At 38.4% G+C, this 24407-nt stretch overlaps 1 protein-coding gene and 1 long non-coding RNA gene across 2 annotated transcripts in view; one reads left to right on the plus strand and one right to left on the minus strand.

The window, feature by feature from the left end:
• Positions 1-7729, minus strand: part of LOC148109292 (uncharacterized) — a 34534-nt gene extending 26805 nt beyond the window's left edge. The window contains exon 1 of the long non-coding RNA XR_015726163.1: positions 6874-7729. This is a non-coding gene — a long non-coding RNA (uncharacterized LOC148109292). The remainder of the gene's footprint in view (positions 1-6873) is intronic.
• The window catches only part of PACRG (parkin coregulated), a 496763-nt gene that overhangs the window by 248208 nt on the left and 224148 nt on the right, over positions 1-24407 (plus strand). The window lies entirely within an intron of this gene.

Genomic DNA, 24407 nt, shown 5'->3' on the forward strand with positions numbered 1-24407 from the left:
GTTTCTTTTCACTTCTACTTTTAAAATGTCTATTTTCATCCTCTTTTTCACCTGATGCTATATTAAGTATAACAGTAACAATCAAATTCAGGCTCCTGTACATTACTTGTTGCACACAGCATCTGATTTGAAGTAATATTCCTTTATGTGATGGATATGGGGCAATCAGCAGGTTTATCTATTTTTCACATGCGTTCCCCATTCTCCTTTCCCCTGTTTTTTATACTTACACTATATCATGTTGCCAAAGCAACTATGACTTACTCCTAATTTGGCAGGTAAATATTTATCTAATCCTCATCTCAATCCTTATGGCAGTGCCTCTCCAGACATTTGGTTGCCTGAGCTCCTTATTCAACAGAGTTCTTAGAAAGTGTTCATGCAATCAATATCCCCTGAGTTGCTGAATATTCCTTAATAGATTTATTTTGATGCTTTATTGTTGGGAGGTTATTATAGCTGGATATAAAATCTGTGGTTCACATTTTTCCCCCTGGAGTTACCCCATTTCTTCTGGTATAAAACATTGTCAAAAAGCATGATGAAAGGTTTTATAAGCAAAATAATAATTTTGAATGGACTTATTTGCCTTTTTTCTTTAGGTTAGGCCTGGTAATTTTTTTTTTAAATAAGCTCCAGTGTTGGTTTTCAGTATTACATTTTTGGGGAATATGATTCTCCCTCTCAATATGTAGCTTTGAGTTGTCATTTTTAAGGAACTTTTTTTGAATTATAATATTTTAGTACATGGCCTGTTCTACTGCTCTGGGTTTCCTCTCCGGGAATCTGTCTGTGGTTGAGTCTCTTTTCCTGTCTTCATCTATCGCTCTCTCTAAACCCTGTTCTATCACTGTGGATTATTTTATATTTAAAATTTTCCTCCTTTTGCATCTTCTGTTTTTCTTAAAATATTATTTGCTGTAACTATTCTTTCTGTTTGTTTGTTTTCCCAATTTAGGCTTCATTTCTGAATTTTTTTTTTTACATTTCAAATTTTTTTGACACTTCATTTTTTATTGTTTTATGATTCTATTTTTTAAAATGCCTTCCATCACTTAAAACCTATCTTTTTTTTAAACATTAGTTTACCAGTTCTTTTATATGGGAATATATCTTGTTAGTATGCTTTTATTATCTGTAAAGACATTATTATGCTCCTTAGTCTCTTTTTTTTAAATTATGATTTTGTAGGGGACTTGACAATTATTTCCTATCTCTGTGCTCTTTTAGAGAGGACGGATAGGTCAAGTTAGCTTTTCTAGCTTCACAGCTCTAGAATTTCCTCTCCCATCTCTACAAAATGGTTTTAAAAATGTCATTGTACTTTTTATGATCTGTTTTTTCTCCCACTTTGCCCTTCTGTTAAGTGGACATTGTCTTTCCTTTCCTCCTCTGACCTGGTGCCACTCTGCTCAGTTTGGATTCTATTCCTCAGGAGAAAGCTTTATACTGGAAAGGAACTGGGGATATTTTGGATTCAAGAACCCTTTCAGACTCTCTCAGACCCCTGTCACTACCCACAAACTGAAGTGACACAAAGCTCTCCTAGCTTCACAAGTTGCCCCACGTTGCTTCCAGCATCTGCTGGTGTAGTTCCAGTCCTTGGTTCAGGAGACACCCTTTGCCTTCCTCTGTCTCCTCCTGCGCAGCTGCTGATGTCACACAGGTGTTAGCTGTTTGCCCCACCCATGCTGATTCTAAGGGCCACCAGTTACCTTGCACACAGTTTAGTTGAAGATTCTGTATATGTGCTTCAGCTTTGCTGTCCTGGTTGCTTTCTCTGTCTGTTTTTATGAGAGGATTAGGAAAGATTCAAAACTATGCCACTGTCATATTTCCTGAATTCTCCCTCTTTTGCTGATAGACATTGACTTCTGTGCTAAAAGCAATAACTTAGGAACTTCAAGTCTAAATTTTCTCAAGATAAACAAGACCTTCTCAACTAGAGCAAAGTGAGGACCATGGGCATTTCAGACCTCTTTGACAAGATAGACGTCTTTTTATTGGCAAAAAATAGAAATCCTTAGAGGATCCTAATTATGGTAAATAATTATTCAGAAACAAGTTGCCCTTCATTTAAACTGTCAGGATAACAACATAAAGAAAACATCATACTTCCAGTCTCTACCATTTCAGGGAATGGTGCAATCTTAAGGCTGAATGCCAAGAGCACAGGCCAGCTGTTACAAAATTTAATTAAAACAGTTTTGATAATTAGCACAACTTGTTTATGAATGTGAAAATATTTCTTATGTGAATATACCGGTCACCTTGTCAGTTATGGGGGGAGAGGAGAAATCCTACAACATATGGAGCTGTGAACCAATTGTTAAACACACACATACACACACACACACACACACACACACACACACAACTTGGAATTGCTCTTGAACTATCCTCCATTCTTTGTCACCCTCATAAAAACAATAAAAATAAAACCAACCATGCATATCCCCCACAATCTGATTCATATATATAGTTTAAGAGACAAGTTCTTTTTATTGAAATTAATAGAAATGAACCCAAGTCAGTTTCAGCCATGGATATTCTACAGAGTGGTTGCCTTGAGTCCAACAGCCTGCATTAGGATCACAGTTTGGTTATTTCCTGGCTCTGACTTACAGTAATCTTTTTTAGTTTTGACGTATTTTTACTTTTATTTACTAAAGAATAACAAATCACCTAGACAATTTTTTTCCCTTTTCAGTATTTTATTCTGAAAGGCCCATTGCCTTTGAATAATATTTTGCCATCCAAGCTTAGTATTACAACTGTTCTAAAAACGTCACATTTGGAAAGAAGAAGAAAAAATGTTACACCTGCTTTTTACTGTCCAGTGCCTCTAACTTTTCTGCCACCATCAATCGACAAAATGCCTACAATAAATTCTGGTTGTTTTCTCCAAATCCTTGTTGTCATCACCCATGGCTTCAGTTACCTTCCTGCCTGCACCCCTCCCTCAGTGGCTTCATAGTCTGATCATCTCACTGCCTTGCTCTTTCTTTAGGCTTTTTGTAAGGGTTCTTCCCTCTTTTGCCCAGCATGTGGTCCTTGGGCCTCTTCCTGCTCACTGTAAATGCTCTCCCTGGTGATCTACCACCTCAGCCTAGAGTCTCTCATAAGTTCCCAGCTCACTCATCTAGATATCTCCTGGTCATTTCCACTTCACTTGGGTGGTACACAGTGGCTATTCAGAACTTGGTATGTCCATGATGGAAATCATGCTGTCATATGCCCCCATCCCTTTCCCCAATCACAGACTAGCCCTCCATTGTTGCCCCCCATCTGTGTTGCTTGACAGCACGTGAGCACAGTACTGAAGATAGAAGACAGGAGCTATTATTGATCATGGGCTCTTCTTCACGCCCACTTCAAATCTTTTACTTATGCCTTGTATGTCTATCTTCTAATTATCTCATTTCTCTTCCCAATTTCTCAGCCCCTGATTAGCATATTTCTACTTACTCCTTGATGAAATTGAAATTGAGGACAGGGACCTTCATAGCCCAGGTCCTTTCCTGGGTCCAGGCTCAAATGCCCGGTCCTTCTAGCCTAAGCCTCAGCCACCCTGAAGCCCGCAATTCTCCAAGGGAAACACTCATGAACACTCCCTTCTTTCCTCTCCTGCCCTCTCTGCATAGGTTGCCTTCCTCCTTTGAGAGAGCCTGTCTCCCATCATTCTGAGTTAGGTGTCCTTCTTTGATGTGCCAAAAATTTGAGTTTCCTTTTTTTAACTTTTAATTTTATCATGACGGTATCTCATAAATATCCATTTTAATGCCCCTAAATATTTGAATTTTTCTTTGAAGAATTCTTACTTTATAAGCATGGTTATATGCAACCAAGTAGATGGTCTGTTGGCAGGCTTTGTTTACTGGTGCTATTTCCAGCCATCTGAATTCTGTTTGGCCCAGCTAGATACAGGCCTGCTACTGGTCACAGGAAGAAAAATGGACTCAAATTATGTCAAAAAGAATGGGACCAGAAACCCATCTATTCATTTTAACTTTCAACAAATATTCATTAAGCATCTACTAAGTGTTCAGTAACGTGCACTGTATGAGGAATTGGAATTAATGATAAATAAGTCCCTGCTGTCATGGAACTTGCAATATGAGGAACAGGGGAAGCAGATTAAATAACATATAGACATATTATTTCATAATTATAGACTATTTCATAATTATGTGTCACTCAGCAAGAGAATGTGCATTGTCTCCAGTTGAGTCTTTGTAGCCTCATGTTCTTACTGGGTTTCAATTTTGTGATTCCCTCACTGGTGAAGGTACTCATAGCCCTTCCTGAGGACAGAGTGGACACCTCACGGCAAGATTCCAAGAATAACCCAGAAGAGATAATAGCAGCGAGGGCCCTCCTGGTTGTGGTGTGAAAACTGGGGGGGTCTGATGCTTCGTGGAACAGCTTTGTAGAACTTGCTTCTCACCGATACAAATGTCCCAAGACTCGCTGAAATCTGACTGAGTAGGCTGCATGCCAATTCTAATTACCTGCTCCAGTGATTCATCCATTATTATATGTAATAGAATTAACTGCAGCACTGAACCCACACTTTTGTGGATTATTTGCCATTTTCCTCACCGTTTTCAACATTTTAAAAATCGGTGTGTCAAGTCAGAGATTTAGGAATAATGAGATCTCCTTAGATTTGTCCTGGGTCATGATTTACTTATAATGAGTTGACACTGAATTTGCTTAAATAATTTCCTGCTTCCTTTTCCCCAATACCTTTGTCCTATAAAGAGGGAAGGGAGAAATTTTCATGAGCGTCTGTCCTGAAGGGGTACCATTCTCAGCAATCTTAATGATTTTTTTCATCTTTTTATGTTTACTTGTTGAAGGATTACAAAACATCTAGATTTTGTTTTGAAGTCAAGGAAAAAGTTAACACTTTTATTTAGCTTTCCAAGCAGTTCTATTTATCTTCGGCGATTCTCTGATACTCAGTACAAACCACTGTTTTAAGCAAATCACTTCGTGTAATTTTGAGAGTGAAATGTGGATGAGGTTTGCTGCGAGCATTAAAAATCAGCGCAGTTAGGACTGATTTTCCTCTTGAATTTCAAATTTGAGGCTTTGCCTTTGATTTGTGGGGAAAAGAAACAGGCAGTGCTGAGTCTTCAGTTCCTGCTGTTCAGGGTTTGGGGGCTGGTGGTTCTTTCCCTGGCGGCCTCCGGGGCTGGTCTGGGAAGCAGCTGCCTGGCAAGGGCCATGTGCCCAGGAGGGTCCCCCACACTCATGCAAAGGGCCCAAGTTAAAGCTCAGAGATTGTTTAGGAAATGCAGATGGATGGCCAATTCAGATAATTAATAGCAAAAGGACTTTTTTTTTTTTAACCAGTTTGATAAAGAGGAACAACATAAAAGTTTATCTCACTGGAAGCCTTATGTAAGAATTGAGAAATTCAAACCCAGAGGAAAAAATTCTATGTGTTTAGCCAACTGATGTCCTTCCACTTCAGACAATAGTCAAGTAAATCCTTCCTCCTCCCTGCTAATTTCACACTTATACAATACAGAATATTTAAAATTACAGTGCTAGCTGCCACTCTCATCTGTTTTCACAGTTAATAGAATTTGTTTGTGTAATAACAGACATTATTGAATATTATACTTTCCCACAAATTATTCCGGTGCAGTTTAACTATTATGGCTATATATAATGTGACCTTTCTAGCTATTGCATTGCTTTGATAGAATGATTTTATAAAATGATTAATAACATTCGTAATACCATTGAGCAAGAGGTAACACATAGCTAGATGGATGCCAGGTGAGAAAACAGTGTTCTAAAAAAATGTTTAAAGCACATCAGAGTCCTACCGTTACTTATATATGGGGGCTATAATTACCTGTTGACAGGACAGTGGGCAAGGTTTCCCCCATCCGACTCTTGTGTCATATAGGTATCCATTAACTTGTTTTTATTCTCCATTTAACTGTAAGCTCCTCTGGGGGAGAGTAGATTGTGCCCATCCCATGCCAAGAGCACCAAGTTTATAGCACATGGGAACACTCAGTAAGTATTTGTTGGCTGACTAAAGCATTGCACAGCTGGAAACCTCAGGAAAGAGACACGTGCCTGGGCACACAGGGACCAGGTGCAGAAACGTCATAGCAAATTTAGGATGATCCAGAAGCCTCCCCCTAGGACAGACCTGCTACGGGTTGTCCGATAGTATAGCATACCTGCTGAAATGGATAGGTAGGTCATTTCTCATCAAAACTGCAGGATAAATAACAGTACCCTCCTCTGCTTCCTACAAAAGAGCGCACTCAAGAAGAACAATTAACCCACTGGGTTTGTATGAAAGGTGCCTGCATCCTTTAAAAGCTCCAGTGGATTTAAATGAGAATGCACATAATTTAAGGATGAGAAATTCATTTTTTATCTGTGCTGGAAATAGAGTGACTCTGGTTGCATCTATTTGTTTCATACAAACCCTGCTTGCAGGCACTTCGCATTTATCTGAGGTTTGCAGAACATTTTTTTCTCCAGGTACGTCTGACTGCTCTTGCTTTTTTCATCTTTCAATACTGAGATCTAATTTCTGTACAATATCACGTTCATTACACTGAAAATTGTGCTATATTTAATGATGCAAGTAAATTGAAAAGTAGGGTAAAATCTGGAAACCTTTCTCCCTTACTATCACTATTTCAAAATCTCAGCTGAATTTCTAGAATTAATTTAATGCCCCTTGTCTATGTTATGGGAACATTTTCAAGGTGATTCCTGGTGTACTTTTTTTAACCTTCAATGAATAAAAGAAATCCTAATATAGTGTGTTAGAATGTCAGCTCCTTATTTCTTGTCATTCAGTCTCTGTAAGATATAATAACCCAAACTCACCATTAGGCAGGGACCCCCTGGATTTTCTTCTGGAAGATAATCATGTCAGGTTCAGCAAAGAATAGTCCAGAGGTAATTTCCATCAAGGTTCCTCCATGCCGTTCACAGCCAGTCATGAGATAACAAAGCAGAAGTGGGAAGGAAGCAGGGGTTCATCTTGTAACATTCACATTTACACGGATGTGTAATGAGCTTGCCTTATGAGCAAGCACAACTTAATTTTCACTTGTGTAAATGGGAAAACAGGTGTTTGTTTGGTGCTTTTGCCAATCTCTGCTCCCATCTCTGCTCCTACCATCTTCCTCTGACTTCCATGCTCCCTGTGCCCCTCTGCTCCAAGTTGGGGGAAGAGGTAAGAACATGAAAACCACACAAGGACATCCCTGGGTCAGCCCTGAAGAGGGCTCCCATCACTTGCTCCCACGCTGAATTGTCTAGAAGGCAGTTATATGGTCAACCAAACCCTCACAGAAGGCTGGGAGAAGGAATCCAGTGGTAAACTCCTAATGAAGTGGAGATAAGTTTAGTGAATGGCTGTCTAATTTCTGTCCCATTGTAAGGAGCCCAGGAATTATAAGTAGAAGAAATTAAATGATACCTGATTGAAGAAGTCATATTATAAGATCGTCTGTTGTAGAGTCCATATCTAAATGTCACAGGCTCTTGAGAATCTCTCCTCTTACAGTTTTCAATTTTTTAGGCCTTTGTTTTTTGTTTGTTTGTTTCAGCCTAAAAGTTCCTCTATCTAAATCATGGAAGGTTTCGATGTATCTAATGGCACTCTGGGGGCATTCTAGAGCTTAATGCACATCTTCCAAGGTTAGATTTTGAACATTTTGCCCCTCCATTGGTAGGCAGAGGGCAGCATAAAATGCAAATTCTGATACAACCGTTCCTTACGAGCACCCACTTGGGTGGCTCACATTCCACCACTCCTCTCTGTTCTGCAGCCAAGTAAAACTCCACACCAACATTTTAAATTTAGTTAGCTGATAAAATTCTATTTTTTGTATAAAGTTTAAATTATTGAAAATACCTTCATTAATGTAAGGATATCGGTCGTGCTTTCCTTAATATAAAATTATAAATCTTTATCAGGCCATGTTCATGCCAAGGGGAAGGACTGCAATAATCTCAATTATTTTTCTTGTGTTTAGTTCAGTCAGTCCAATTTCAAGTCTCACTTTGGAAGTAATGTAATCATTTTCCTCTAGGTTTGTTAGGGGTGTTGTTTTGTAACCCCCGACAGAGCTAAACTGAATAATGGCCCCCAAAGAAACTGTGAATATCCTAATCCGCAGAACCTGTGAATACGTTACCTACATGGCAAATGTAATTAAGTTAAGGGCCTTGAGGTGGAGAGATTGTCCTAGATTATTCGGGTGGACTCAGTGAGCACACTGATTGGTCACTATAAAAGGGAGGCAAGAAGGTTGAAGTTAGAGGGATGTGATGATGGAAGCAGAGGAGGGGTGATGTGCTTTGAGGGAGGGAAGGGGGGATGGGAAGGAGGGAAAGGAGAGAGGGAAGGGAAAGAGGAAGGGAGGAGCCAGCTAAGATAATGCTGGCAGCTTCTGTAAGCAGAAAAGACAAGGAAACATTCTTTCAGAACCAGTGCAGCTCTGCTAACACCTTAGTTGTAGCCTTTAAGACACATTTTGGGGGCGCCTGGGTGGCTCAGTTGGTTAAGTGTCTGCCTTCGGCTCAGGTCAGGATCTCAGGGTCCTGGGATTGAGCCCTGAGCCAGGCTCCCTGCTCAGCGGGAGTCTGCTTGTCCCTCTCTCTCTCTGCCCCTCCCCCCCAATTGTGCATGCTCTCTCTCTCTCTCTCTCACTCTCCCAAATAAATAAAAATAAATCTTAAAAGACACATTTTGGGCTTCTGACCTCCAGAATTATAAGATGATAAACTTGTGCCTGTGGTAAGTTGTTACAGCAGCTATAGGAAGCTAATGCACAAACTGTTTCAAGCTAGCTTCTCTGAATACATCATGGTCTATTTATGACTATCTTTCTAATTCTTATGACTATCTATCTAATCTGATTGATGTCTGTAATAGACCCTTTTAAAATGTGACTTTGGCAGCTATTCTCTCTCTTATCACCAATGGACAAAAATAGTAAGAGGCGGTTGTGATAAATAGAGTTTCGTTGCTAGTGATTTGGATTGCATTGCTTAAGGAGATTTTAACTTAATTCTGTGGGGAAAGTAGGAGAGGGAGTGATTCTAAGAATTTTCTTAGATGTTAAAAAGGGTAAAAAGAAAAAGTAGTTTATTTTTCTGCTTCTGGGTATTTATATATCTTGGTGATTTCTGGAGCTTCTGCAGCCATTTTGTGATCAGGAGAGGATTCAGCTGACCCCCGATAGAGGCAATAGAGGAAAGGTGGAAATAATCTGGCTCTTTGATGCTATTTTGAACCACTCAATTAACTAACCAGCTGTGAAGCTGCCCTAACGTGGGACATCTTGATTCATGCCACTGAACAAGCTTTTTGATACAACTGAGTAGGCTGGTCATAGCTTCGGACCTTGCAACAGTAAGTGGGGAGAAGGGGTGTGGGGGGAAAGTAATTTTGAACAAGAGAAAGTGAAAGGAAAAAAAATGTCAATGATAGATGCCAGAAATCTTGTAAAACTAGGAGGAAAATGAGTTTCAATAGCTTTAGTAAAATGAATCATTCTATTCATTTCTTAGTTTATATTATTTCTTTTTACTTCCTTCGGAATGAAAGAGATGACCTCTTGTCTGATGTAAAATGCATAATCAGAATTACACGTGCATCACTGTTACAGTAAACCATAGCTGTGGTCAGAGTTTCAGAGCAGTCCAGAGACCGTTTGAACACCCTGTGTATTCACAGGGCCAATCAAGTTATATTATATATACTATGTGAGAAATATGGTTTTGTTTTTTGGGTTTTCTATTTTTTTTAAAGATTTGATGTATTTATTTGAGAAAGAGAGAGAGAACAAGCCGGGGAAGTGACAGGCAGAAGCAGAGGGAGAAGCAGGGCTGAGCAGAGAGCCCTGCATGGGGCTCGATCCCAGGATCCGGGGACCATGACCCAAGCCGAAAGCAGACGCTTAACTGACTGAGCCACCCAGGCACCCCGAGAAATCTGTGTTTCTATCTGTATAGAATTAGTCAAAATTCTGTTAAGATACAGTAAGTCACAACATAAAGTTTCCTGTGGCTTATGAGAGCAGATCCTGTGCTTCTCTACCAATTTCACATTCAGTGACTTCAAATTGGTAGCTTGAAACTGGCCATGGTGGGAGTTTTTACAGCACAAAAAACAACACATGCTCTTCAGCTGAGTTCCCCTCCCCTGAGAGCCAGCTGTTACACGTTCAGAGCACACCACTGGGAGCAATGACAGTAAAGACATGGTTTCTACCATCATTAATGATTTTAATTTTAGTTACTTTGGGCAATGCCATATTCCTAATCATAATGTAATGACATGATTAATATTTTAATTTGCTAAATCAATCTGCTCAAATTTGCTGAATTGATCTACTAAAATTAATTGCTAATGCTAATGGTACATTGCAAGACTTAACTATCTGAAGCATCTTCAAACTTTTTTTTTGTTTTTTCCTCTTCTATTTTATCTTCCCATATAAAAACCATCTAGACTACCAGGAATTATCACAAAGGGATTCTTTAGTTCTCTTTCCCATGGTTGTAGGCCTTAGGGAAGTTGTGCTGGGACCGTACACTGTGCTAGATCGAACAAACAGCAGCCTTCTGGAAATTGCTAGGCTGCATATTGTGGGTCCGAACAAGTAACCCTGGATGGAGGCAGGATCTAATGGCACTAATAATCTGGGCCTTGTTTGACACATATCATGAAGTGAAAGTGCAGGAGACTAAATGAAATCAAATTTCCCTTTCAGTTGAGAAAAGAACAATGAGCCTAAATAAGTTAGGATTGATGAGTGGGCAATTCAATCACTTTCTGCCTTTGGGCAAGTCATTTTACCCTAAACGGAATTCTGGTTCTCACTTGTGAATCAAAAGGGGATTGAAATGAATGATTTAGAGTCATGCAAAATGACATGTTGCTCCCAGATGACTAAATCCAGGAGGTCTGGAGCCAATACTTGCTTGACATATTTTGTAGAAATTCCCAGAGAAACACCCTAAAATAAAGGACATTTATCCGGAGAGGGTGGAGTAAATTAAAGAGCAGTTTATTCATTCATTTACTCGTTTTTCCATCTATCTGTCCATCCATCCATTCATCCAGGTCTATGGGGCAGACCCTGTGACATGCTAACTCTGGGCAGATATAACAGAAATATAAAGAGAGACCAAACAAGAGAGGCAAAGTATAAACATGTGTGTGCATATGTGCATTCACACTTGTGTGGAGACGTATGGTGATGGGAATAAATGTGTCCTATGTCCAAAACATGGTAACCCTCCTTATTGTCTGTAATTGTTCTCTTCTTGCTTTCGACATTTCATTTCCATCATGAGATCCAGGAGGTGAGGGAAGAGGGAAAGAGAGGCTTTTGGAATTGACCCCATTCAAGTGTTTCATTTCCCTCACTCCCTTCTCTCCTTCCCAGTCAGCATCACCTGGGCATGGGAGGAGTTTTAGATGGCCTCATACAGGCAGAGTAGAGCATCTGCAATCAACCTCACGTTGCCTTTGTCTTTTCACTTTCTCAGACGTTCAGTTGAGCTTGTAGGCCCATCAGTGTGGGCCTCTGTCCTTGTACCTGTTGTGGAGGTATCCATGGTGGGAATGGGCTCTTAGTCTATTCTCTTGGCACTTACGATGCTTGATGGCTGCTTCTGAAGCTTAGTGGCTGGCTGGATCCAAAGCTCAGTTCACAAGGGTGCTGGTGAGATTCACCTATCCTGTCCTGAGCTTTGACTCATTACCTCCAGTCTGTTATGATTTACTTCCCTGGGCGATGTCCTAAGAAACCAAGTACAGCAGTCAACCACAATCCTTTACCAATATGCTCATGAACCATAGTATGTCCCTCCACCCTTTCCATTTGTTTATAACACACACACCTCCATACACATGCAGGGCTTCCATCCTGAGTGGGAGGTTCCGGGGCTCTAATGCTAACAATTTGCTCTTCACCTCCCCCGCCCAACCTGTACAGTCCCTTCCTTGACCTTTTTTTTTTTTTTTTAGATTTTATTTATTTGTTTATTTATTTATTTTATTTTATTTTCCTTTAGAGAGCGAGCAGGGGGAGGGACAGAGGAAGAGGGAGAGAATCTCAAGCAGACTCCCCCGTGAGTGTGGAGCTGAATGCAGGGCTCAATCTCACAATCCTGAGATCATGACCTGAGCAGAAACCAAGAGTCCGACACTTAATGCACTGAACCATATAGGAGCCCCTCCTTCCCTGCTCTTTACCTTTCTCCTTCCTACTGCTTCCCTACTCCACCTAAAAAGGCAACAGGAGGTCTAGTTCATATTACTAAATAGGTAAATGTTTGAGCAAACTTTTAATAATGACCCATGTAATTGTAATATAATGTGTCCAATGCTATTGCAGTAAAGCAAAGTGATAATGATTAACATGTACCTGGCACAGTTCTGGATGGTTTGCATGAATGAACTAATATATTATTTATGACAGTTGAAGTATATACTATTATCATCCCCATTTTAATGAAGACACTGAGGTGACTTGCCCAAGGACATACAGGTGCTTAGTGGCAGTGGCAAACGCAGAGGCAAGATTGGGATTTATGCTCCAAAGTCTGTGCTTTTCACTACCATTAGATGAAAAGGATGCAGCATTAGTAAAATTTCATAAAGAATAAATAGATAAATAGCAAAATGGAAAAGCACTCCAAGAAAGTAGGACCTATTCAGCAGAGTAGAAGATATTTGGTGTAATTGGAGCTTGGGTTGTGGGAACAAAATGCCAGAGCATTAAGCTGGGAATTTGGGAACAGATTCTTTACCATGGTGGAGAGTTTAGGATATACCCTGGATATATCTAGTGAAGGACATTTCAAAGACAAGTAGTATGCAAACATATCTTCATGTACTTTGTTGCAGCTGAAACATGATGGCGTCACATTAGCTGCATGGGTGGCCACGTGCCATTAATAACAAAAGGCAGTAAGCCCAAGGTCTAGAGAACTCAGGAGCACAGAGAATAGTGATGTAAAGAATTTAGAGATAGAGCAGAATTCCAAAGAACATCCTAAACAGCAATACTTGATCTTCTCTAAAGAAACTGTCTTAGCAGACATGGAAAAGGCAGGGCTTATTTTAAGAAGAGAGATACTGAATCCGTAAATTGTGTAATGAGAATGAGAATGACCCTTTCACTCCATGTGGTTTTGAATTTTCTCTGTAACCTTCACTGACTAAAGGAAATACTCTTCATACCACATACTAAGAAGTTTAGTCTTTCTTATGACAAAGAAAGCATGGTGACATTTTAAAAACTCTGCTTTTATTGGGATTTAAGATGTCGGTTTCCAGAATTACAACCTGGTGTACGGATTGTATATGTGTCGTTGGTATACAATTCCAAAATGTCAAAATAACTTGATTTTAAATATTACATTTGCTATAAAAGAATTAGACCTAGTTATGTGGCCCAAGGTTAAACTCAGAAGCAGAGATTCTTTGAGACAGATAATAGTTTTTCGTTAAAAAATTGGCAGAGGTTCTAGCTGATAAATGCAGTATTGAAACTTTTGTGTATTGTATTTAACCAGCCAATATACATATTTGTTTTATAAACTACCTTATTGTGGTACTCAAATAAAATACATTTTACAAAGTACCATTTTACTTTAATACAGATGAGATTTTCACCGTTTTATGTTTTTATCCCCTAGATTTATTGTTCTACCACACAAACTCAAAAAGATGGTGTCATTTTCTATAAAGATATTCTGACCTACTTGAAAGTCCCCTGAATCACTGGCAGACGTTGATGTGTGCCCCGCTTTAACCTGTGAGCTCTCCAGGCTCCGTGTTCTGTGTCCTTCACAGATGACCTCTGTTCTTCAATCACTTTAGACAAAATGACAGCAGGACCATAACAGTTTAAGAAAATGTTGGCATAGCCAAAAGAAGATCCTTTTTCTCTCCACAAAGTGAACAAATCAAAATGTAAAGAGTGTGGTAAATGCAGAGGAAGTAGACTGATGCTTGCAGTTTGTAAAGAAGGAACTCCTCATGGAAACGGGAGAGGGCTCTTTGGCGGCTGTTGGCTGTTTCACAGTTTACAGCTAGCGCCTCTGGTCCCCAGGCACTGTGCTGAGCTATTTATACGCACTAGCTCACAACATGCCCTAGGAGGCAGGCACTGGCATCTTCCTATTTTGCAGAGAAGGAGACTGAGGCATAGAGGGACTGAGTAGCGTGCTTGCGTCCATACCAGTACCGGAGGAGAGAGGACTCTGGAGCCAGTGCACTCTGTGCCCCTCTGTCAGGCCTCTCTCCTGACTCAGAACGCACAGCTCACATTCGCAACTTGCCTTCCACACGCGAAAACGTGATCAAGCTGGCTGATGTGCTTTTCAGTGGTTTGGTGGCATCTCGCCTGAAGCCTTCCACATTGGCTCCTCTGTCGACAACTACCTCCTTGGAATGCTCCAGGCACCCAAATTACCTCTCTTTTCATTTTACCAGTGACACAGTCCAATTCTTTCAGCACTTGGAGAGGAGCAAATTTGATTTTCTAATTTTAGTTTTACCGCAAGATATAAACACTATGTAAGCTGAAGCATGCCAAAAGGTATTTTGTTTTTAAAAAGAAATCTAATTGAACTCTAATTGATAAAACTGTGGGGCTATTTTTAACAATAGCGTCTTCCCAGGTCTCCTCGCTTGCTCCTGGCTGTGTTGCAGGGAATGAAGACTGGTTCACAGACTGGAAAGTTGGCCAGTGCATGCATAGGCCTCACATGATGTGAGCTTTGGGGAGACAGGAACATAGTCTTTTCTAGGTGGTGAGAATTGTTCTCTCTTCATGCAGTGGTCCAAATTCCCTTGTAAATACTCATATCCTGCTGGGGGGAAAAATTACTTTTACATTGCCACAAAACAATGAGTACCTGAATTGGGTTCCACAATTGGCATATCCAATTTCACGTACTTTGTCAGTTTCCATATTTCCAATAATTAGCATGTGTTTCCCCTGTGATGGGTTAGCAGGGCATTCCAGCCGTGTTTTTCCTTGGTGCAAAGCTCATGAACGCTAGTGGTCCTGCACGATATTTTCAGCTCCCTGACCACCAAGTTCTCTGCCTCTTCTGTTTTCCTAGCTGGGGACAGTCCTCACACACTCTCTCAGGGATGTCCTCACTTCACATTGTTAGGAGACCACGACCTTTATGAAATGACTCTGCAGTTTGCCTCACCATTTCCAAAACCCAAAATGTGTATCTTAAATCTTTAGGTGTCTCCACCTAGAGGTCTCATAGTTTGCATCTCAAACTGAAAGTATGGCCTGTGATACAGCCTCGGCCCAACATCCGTGCCATGCCACCTGTTTTGCATGTTGGAAACCAAGCTGGTACAAAGATTCTGTCAAGTTCTTTACTCTCCCATGTCCAGTTAATCATCCAATCCTGAACAGTATTCTTACATTCTTTCTCTCCTTCTCCTGTCATTTTCACAGTACCTTCTAGGGCAGCGCCCCAATTCAGGCTCCTCTGCTATACTGTGTTAGCTGATGATTCTACCCTTAGACATTTACTCCTATATTTTGATCTTCTAAGGTCATCCTGTACTTCACTGTCTGGTTATACTCTTTTAACATACACGCATGCACGTGCACACACACACACACACACACACACACACTGGATTAAAGACTTAAACATAAAGCCTGAAACTATGAAACTCCTAGAAGAAAACATAGGGGGAAACCTTAACATTGATTTTGGCAATGATTTCTTGAATGTGACACCAAAGCAAAAATAGACAAACGGAACTATTTCAAGCTATAAATAGCTTCTGTAGCACAAGGGAAACAATCAACAAAAGAAAAAGCAGTCAGTGGAACAGGAGGCAATATTTGCAAAGCTATGTCTGATAAGGGGCTAATATCCAAAATATACAAGGAACTTCTGCAACTCAGGTCATGATCTCAGGGTTGTGAGATCCAGCCCTGTGTGGGGCTCCATGCTCAGCAGGAGTCTGCTTGAGATTCTCTCTCTCCCTCTCCCTTCACCCTCCCCCCATGCACACACTCTCTCTAAAAATAAATAAATCTTTAAAATGGACAAAAGACTTGAATAGACATTTCTCCAAAAAAGACCTGCAGAGGCCAACAGGTACATGAAAAGGCGCTCAACATCACTCATCCTCAGGGAAATGGGAATAAAAACCACAGCGGGATAAACCACCTCACTGTTAGGATAGCTATTACCAAAAGGTAACAAGGGTTGGCAAGTATGTAGAGAAAAGGGAATCCTGTATGCTATCAATAGGAACGGAAAATGGTGTAACTGCTGTGAAAAACAATATGAAGCTTTCTCAAAACGTTAAAAGAGGGAAACCCTACCGTGTGTGACCATGTAGAGGAAACTTGAGGAATTATGCTAAGTGAAATAGGCCAGACACAGAAGGACAAATGCTAGATGATCCCACTTATAGGAAGAATTAACATAATCAAACCCATAGAAGCAGAGAGTAGAATGGTAGTTCCTAGAGACTGGGGGGAATGGGGAGATGCTGCTCAATGGGTATAAAGTTTGTCATGCACGATGAGTAAGTGCTGGCTCTTAAGTGGCATTTAATCATGTCTAGCCCCTTGTTTGGAAAACCGTCTTTATTTCACTTATGCCTGAAGTATTCAGTCCGGACACAGTGGGCACAGAAGGTGCCTTCCTTCCTCCCCAACATTTTCCATTACTGAACTAGTCACTGTCTCTTGACGATGCTGTGCCCAATTCCCGCCTGCGTGCCTTTGCTCTGTATGCTCCTCTCTTCCCATCTTGCAAGGCTCATCAAGATCCTCCCCCCCGATGAAACCTGTTCTGTGTACTCCAGCCCGTAATTATCTCTACCTCCTATATGCCAGGGCGTCTTCCTATGTATGTACCCCCACATTTAGCATTTCATCATGTACCACAATGAAATTTTACTTAATTTTTTGGTGAGTGTATTATTTCAGAGAATAGAGAGGGAATTAACATCATTTAGCACATGCTGTCTCATTTAATCCTTCTGATAACCCAGGGAATTAGCTATCCATTTACAAAAAGTAAACTAAGGGCCAGAAAGGCACAGAAACTTTCCACTAGTCACAGAATTAGAAAATGATGGAGCTCTGTACATGCCAGTGATGGGTTTGAACCTCCATCTGCCTGATTACAAACCCTAGGTACTCTCCATAAAGGCCGTGTGTCACAATCCATTCTTTCCACAAACTGCTAATATTAAAGCATGAATCCAAGGAAGTAAGTGATATTTCTACCCACTAATATCCCCATCTCTCCTTGACATTCACCCTGGCTTTATAACTAGTGTAAGCTAGTCACTATAATTTTTGCTTTAGTTTTTTAGGTGAAGTTTGACTAAGAAATGTAAGAACTTCTGAGTTTAAGGAGCTTTAATAAATTTGTATCTAATCCCTGCAAAATAAGTACATAGCAAAATTATATGCTGATGTAAGAGGCAGCCAATACTGCCATCATAACAATTTCTTCTTAAAAATTGTTTCAGGACATGAACTTCACCTGAATTAATCCTTTCCAAACCTCCTTAATTCTGCTGATTTCGTTGAGTGCACTAAAGTTCACAGTACATTATCTAGTTCAAGGAGAGTTTTGGTAAAATAATGCCATGTTTTGCAGTTCATACTAGTGGTAAAAGCTGCAAATGATCTGTTTTTAACTCTGTCCCAACTCCTAAAACTGCAGGACTTTTCAGGTCTATCATCTGTTTCTTGCCTCTCTATTTTATTAACACTGTTTATCCCAAAAATACAAGTATCTCCTCTCTACCTGTGACAAAATTATACTATTTTTAGCATTATAGAGAGATGTGATCAAGGAAAGAGAAACTTTTATATTAATACCTATTTTGCTCCTTTTATGCTCCTTTGGTTTTAAAAGATGCTACTTTTAAGATTTTTGGGCAATTCCTTTAACTTTATGACAGGTGACAGAAGGTGGGAATGTTCAAAGCTACAGAACAAGGCATTATTTTTTTATTTATTACAGTTGAAAGTATCACTCACTGACTGCTGCAGTTAGGAACATACAATCCCTGGATAATAAAGGTTAAGTGTGCATAAATTCAAGATCTGCTTACAACTGACCTTTAGCTGTCTTGTTAGCATTCTTGACAGAAATTTAAAATAAGGTTATTCCATAAAATAGCTTGATTCACCCTTCTCAAGTCCAGATTTGTTACTCAGTAATTAATACTTGCCAGCTAGACAGAGCCTTCAACATTTGTAATGAAACAACAAGCCATCAAGATATGAAAAAGGTGAACAGGTCAAAGCAAAGAAGAACCAGGCTCCAATCCTCACTTTGCCAGTGCTTGAAATGTGGTCCCAACATGCCACAAAGACTCTCCAATCTTTATAGATTAAGTTGGACAGAATCACCATCTTTATAAGTTTGAGTCTGCCCATCCATGATTATAGTCAGTATATTCATTTGTTCATAGAACCCTGTGCCAGTCTTCCGTTTGTGTTTGTCAATAATATTTTGTCATTGTCTCCCTGAAGTCTTATGCATTAGTTTTATTAGTCATTATCTTAAACAGTTTGTTTTGCTTCATTTCTTGCTATTGTGAATATTTTAAAAAATACTTGCTATGTAGTTTTTAGTGGCATATGGGAATGCTATTATTTTTAGCATGCTGATCTTTTATGCAGCAATTTTTCTGAACTCCCTTACTAATTACACTTGTTTGTAGGTTCTCTGGGTATTCTATGTAGATAGCTATGTCATCCTCAAATAACAAGAGTTTTGTTTCTTCTTTGCCAATATTCATACATATTTTATTTTCCTCATTAGCTAGAACCTCCAGTACAATGTTGAAATGATGACAGCAGTCTCCTTGCCTCTTTTCTATGGCTTTCTCCATAATGAGAATGTTCCTAAAGTTTCTCCATAAAGTATAATGTTTGCTGTAGGTTTTTCCTTGGAGTTTTTATTTTTTAATGAATGATTTCATCAAATGCCTTATCTGGCTCTAAGAAGATGATCTCATTTTTCCTCTTTTGATCTAAAAATTTAAACATGATATTGAAGTATCCTGGTATTTCTGTCATACAGCGTACTTGGCCATAATTTTGAACCAGCCACTGAATTCAGTTTGCCTAGTACTTTATTTTGATTCAGTGAGATTGGCCTGACCGTAGTGGCAAGGTTATGCTGGCCTTCGATAGTGACTTGTATCCTTTTCCTTCTTTTTCTGTTCTTAAAAAGAGTCTTTGCAGATGGGCATTTTTCTCTTTTTTTAAGGTTAGGTAATTTCACTGTGATTCAATTTTTAACATGTTATTATTTCTATAAGGATTTTTCTCTTCGATCTGAGTGATTTAAAAGTGTTTTTAAATTTCCAAATGTGTGGGGCTTAAAAATTTGCCTATCCTTTTCTTCAGAAAATGTAACGCATGTGACATAGGTATTTTGGAATTTCTTGAAACTTACTTTGTGGCTTACTACTATTCAGTTTTCTAAGCTGTCCCTTGTATGCTTGTAAATAATGTGTTCTAATTATTGAATGCAAGGTTTTATATAGGTCCATTAAGTAAACCTTATGTCTAAAACTTGTCCAAATTGGTAACATCTTGGAAAAAAGTTACAGTTTGAAGAAAGTCTCTCACCTTACACCAAGAAAAGTTACAAATGGATTCATGATTTCAATATAAAGAAATTGTAAAAATATGAGAACTAACCATTATAAATTGATTTTTCTAATTGTTTCTATTCTTCTACAATATGGGAAAAAATCTTTTTAATGATGACTCAAAATTCAGAACCCCGCAAAAGATTAATGAATTCTAAAATGAAAGTCTGCATGGCAAAAACAATTTTTTGAAACGTTATGTTTCAAAATGTTTGAAATGTTATGGAAGTAACCTACAAAAGTTGAATCTCACTACCATAAAAGAGCTCATTTATTGAACAGTACATCTGAAACTAATAAGGTACCATAAGTTGACTAATGGAATTTTTTAAAAAATGAATTTGGAGGGAAAAAAAAGAGCTCAAAAAAAAAAAGAAAAGAAAACAAATGTCAATGGGTACCAAAAAATGGCAAAGGGTATGAAAATACAACTCACAGAAAAGGATATACAAATAGCTTTCAAAAATGTCTTTAAAAAGGCTATTATTCTCACAGTAAGAGAAGTGGAACTTAAAACAATACCAAAATAATATTTACCTCTAATATTGTCAAAAATCAAACTGTGATAGCATTTTCTTCAAATAAATAATGGAAAACAGCTCCTGTCATTTATTGCTGATGAAAATATAAATTAATACCATCCCATGAAGCACCATTTGTCAATTTCTGTCAAAATTTTAAATATATATATATATATATATATATATATATATATATATATATACCCTTTGAGAAAGCAATTTCCATTCCAGGAATTTATCCTATATCAAATTTATTTATTTATTTTTACCATACCTTTATTTTTCACTTTTCTCTGCCATTATATTTTGAATGTGATCCTTATAAACAAATTTATAACTGAAGTATATTTTTTCTTTTTTGACAAATTCTTAAGAGAATAAGATAATTTAATTTATTTATACTTAAGATGATTACTTCTATATTTGTGTTCAACCTACATATTTTCTCCTCTCCACGTGTTTTCCTTTTTTTCAGACATCCAGGTGGGATGTTTAACCAGCCTTCCGTTGGGTTGATAGAGCTTTATCCATTCTCTCTACTACATTCTGTTCTCCTGGAAGTTAATTTTATTTGTTATTTTTATGGGTATCCTTACACTTTAATATGCTTAATTAATTTTGAAGTTAACCAATAACTTTCTCCTCATCCCTATCAATGCAAGGAACTTACTTTGACTCAGATCACCTTCCTGTCATTTTCTCTACTTTTCCTTTCTAGTATTGCGACTTCACTTTGTAACCGCACCATAATCAATGATTTTTAAAAAGTTTTTATGGTCAATGCTTCTTTGGTCTTATCCATTTGTTCAATAATTTATTTACTGTTATCTCTTGCATCTCATTTCTTTGTCCTATGTTCAGCTTATATAGTACATTTTATCCTTTAGTGAGGACGATGATCTCTTGGTTGAAAAAACAAACAGACAAAAATCTCCATTTTGGTCAAATACATTCAGTTTGTCTTTATCTTGAATGCTAGTTTAGCTGAGTACAGCACTGAAGATTAATAAGTATTGTTCCTTTACTGTGTCGAGGGGTTTTTACCGTCTTGTGGCATCTATTTTGTTAATGAGAAGTGTAATTTCAAGCCTAATTTTGACCCTTTATATGTCATCTGTCCTTTGTTTCTAGTTGCTTTAAATCTTTTCCTTGACTTTGGAGTTTTATAGTTTTTTTTTGAAAAGTGTTCAGATTTGCACCTTCCATCTGAAGATGCAAATCTTTCTTCAATTATGAAAGCTGCCCAGCCATGATTTCTCCAAATACCTCCTTTCCCTGGAACTCCCCAGGGTCACATGTGGGAGCAAGTCAGGTGGCATTAGCCTTCCAGGTTCTCTGACTCAGAACCCTTCTTCTCTTTTCATCTACGGTAAATCTATTATCCAACAACTGGATTCTGAAGTTAATGATGTTCTATATTCTTCGGAAATTTTATTTAGTTCTTTTCTAAAAATGAAATATTCTATGTTTTTAGCACTTTAAAAAATTCTTTTTTTTAAAGATTTTATTTATTTGAGAGAGACAGACAGACAGAGCACAAGCAGGGGGAGGGGCAAAGGGAGAGGGAGAAGCAGACTTCCCACTGAGCAGGGAGCCCGACGTGGGGCTCCGTCCTGGGACTCCGAGATCATGACCCTAGCTGAAGGCAGACGCTTAACCGACTGAGTCACCCCAGTGCCCCCACTTTAAAAAATTCTTTTCAGATTTTTTTCTGTAATTTCTAGTTGCTAGTTCCAGAACTCATGTAATTTCTAGTTGCTAGTTCCAGAGCTCATTCCCATGCTCACTGTTCTATGTAGTCTTTCTTATATGGCTCCATCACCATGACAGTGGTAAGTTTTAGTTGGAGTTGCATTTTCTGTGGCAGTGCTATGCACCTAGCTCATGGAAGTATTAACAATTTTCCATTTGCTTTGTCTGGGCCCCAGAAGTTTCCTTTCCACTGTCTGGGAACTGTGTGTGTGTGTGTGTGTGTGTGTGTGTGTGTGTGTGTGTAATTTTTTTTGTTTTGTTTTTTATTTTAGATTTCCATTTGGGTTTCTGTTTCTCAAAGGAGATCTTTCCCATCAAGAGTTTTGTCACAGACCAAGCTCTCTTTCTCTTTCCACAAGTTTTCTTTCTGTCTCCACAAACTCAAGGAGAGACTCTCTGGTTCCCCTCCACAGGTGGGGCAGCCCTTGTAGGGCCCCAGTTCTATGCAAGAGTCTCAGCTTACCCCCTTTCTCTTGCTAAATGCCCTGTTTACATGGACTCTGGAGACATTAAAACCTCAGTCCTAGTCTTATGATCTGGTCCGTATCTGCTACTTTCTTAAGTCACATGACACCACCTCTGTGACTCTGGATTTTGTCTTTATGTCTAGCATCTGAGGATTTCCTGACATCGACTTTGCGTTGAACACCTTTTGGTGTTTTTTAGACTTTGTAGCAGTTTAAAGATCCACGTTAGTCTTGTCTACGTCCTGTGTGTGGTCTCCTTTTGACATTAAAGAACATTTTTCATGCTCAGAGGTCTTCTTGCATCAAAAATTTGATGCATTAGTACATAATTTTAATTGTATATTCAGTATCATTGAAAAAGTTTAAAATGACTTTTTTTTTCAGTTATCATAACCACACCTACATGCATTTGAAAAAAAAGTACATCCATGTTAGAAATTTGTTACATACAGTATCCACAGACAGTGTTTAATGCCTCTATAATTTGTAAGACCTCTTGCAGTAACTCACCAGCTTCCTCTAGGAAGAATAGTGGAGCTGAAGCTTTATTTTAGAAATGCCATAGTGAGTCCAAATGAAGTCATAATATATTAATAGACAATTACACTTTTTCAGATTGGTTTGTGATTCTAAGCAAGGTCTTCGGTTCCTATGATAGGAGTTGTAATAACACATATTACCAGTTTTATTTCATTTGTTAATTGAAGCAAGGATATGGAAAATGTAAGAGTAAGTTTCTAATTTGAGTTTTTAATGAAAATCATTTACCTCCTTGTGTTTCTGACCTTTCAGTATAGCATTACTACCTTATACATTTGTTATGGGGATAAAAAGTTATATATGATAGGCTGGGTAACGTTAGAATTTTATTGCTCTTGACCAAAGGTCACTGTAAGATTTAGAGATAACTTGTGAGTACTGTGTGATCTTTAAAAAGTTATAAGACATAAATTTTAAAAAGCAAGAGAAATTCTGTGAGTAAAACTAATTGATGTTTCTGGAGTTAACATCCAAGTAGTCATCAATCAGTATATTATCATGTGATTTTACGGGATGTATCTAAAATGGCCTTGTTCTGTGTCCTACTTCAAAGAGCTTTCTTTTAATTCTGTTTCTAGCATAAACTTTGAAGAAAGAGTCCCAAATTTTATAAAAGTTTGAAAACTACTTTTATAGTAATACTAAAGAAATATAAAGTGTAATATGTCATTAAAACAAGTTATCCTAAGAGCAAAATGATTTATATAACTAAAAAAAAAAGTTTATTGCTGAATAAACAGCAAAAATGACCTTTAGAAGCGTTCTAAAGGATAGTAACCATTTGACAAATACATGCACAAAGACATATAAGGGATCTCCTCACTTTTCTTTAAATTTTGGTTTTAATCTTGAATTATTTTCAACATCTAGATTTTTGAAAAAAGAAGACCTTGTATTATTATTACCAATATATTACTTATGGACATACATTAATAGGTTTGTTTTTGATGATACTATGAAAACCAGAAACTTTTCCTTCTAAAGTTTTAAAAATAGACAATAGCAAATTAATCCCTAAATGATTTGTAGTGAAATGAGGTAAATAGAAGAAGCAAGCCATTCTGATTATCTATTAAAATACTCAAAAAATTCATGAAATGTAAATAATCACTGTAATCCTAATAGGGAAAACATAGCATTTTATTTGTAGAGTATGCAAAGTTGTAGAAAGCATCAATCTATAGAAACCTACATACCTCAACATGCTACAGGGTCAGTGTTCACCACCAGGCTCTCTGTTCATTCTGCCATGGTCCCTGATCTCAGCTCCAGAGATGGCCATTTGTCATCTGGCCATCGTTCCCTTGGCTGAGTCTGCTTCTCAAAGAGTTAGCACAGACGACAGATTTGAAAGGTCAGAATTGAAATTCAACACATGCTTGTTGAGTATTCATTCACCTGTTATGTGCCAAACACCCTTTCAGGCAA

This window comes from Ursus americanus, chromosome 11 (assembly GCF_024610735.1).
Source record: "Ursus americanus isolate L20-20 chromosome 11, mUrsAme1.1.p, whole genome shotgun sequence".
Lineage (NCBI taxonomy): Eukaryota > Metazoa > Chordata > Mammalia > Carnivora > Ursidae > Ursus > Ursus americanus.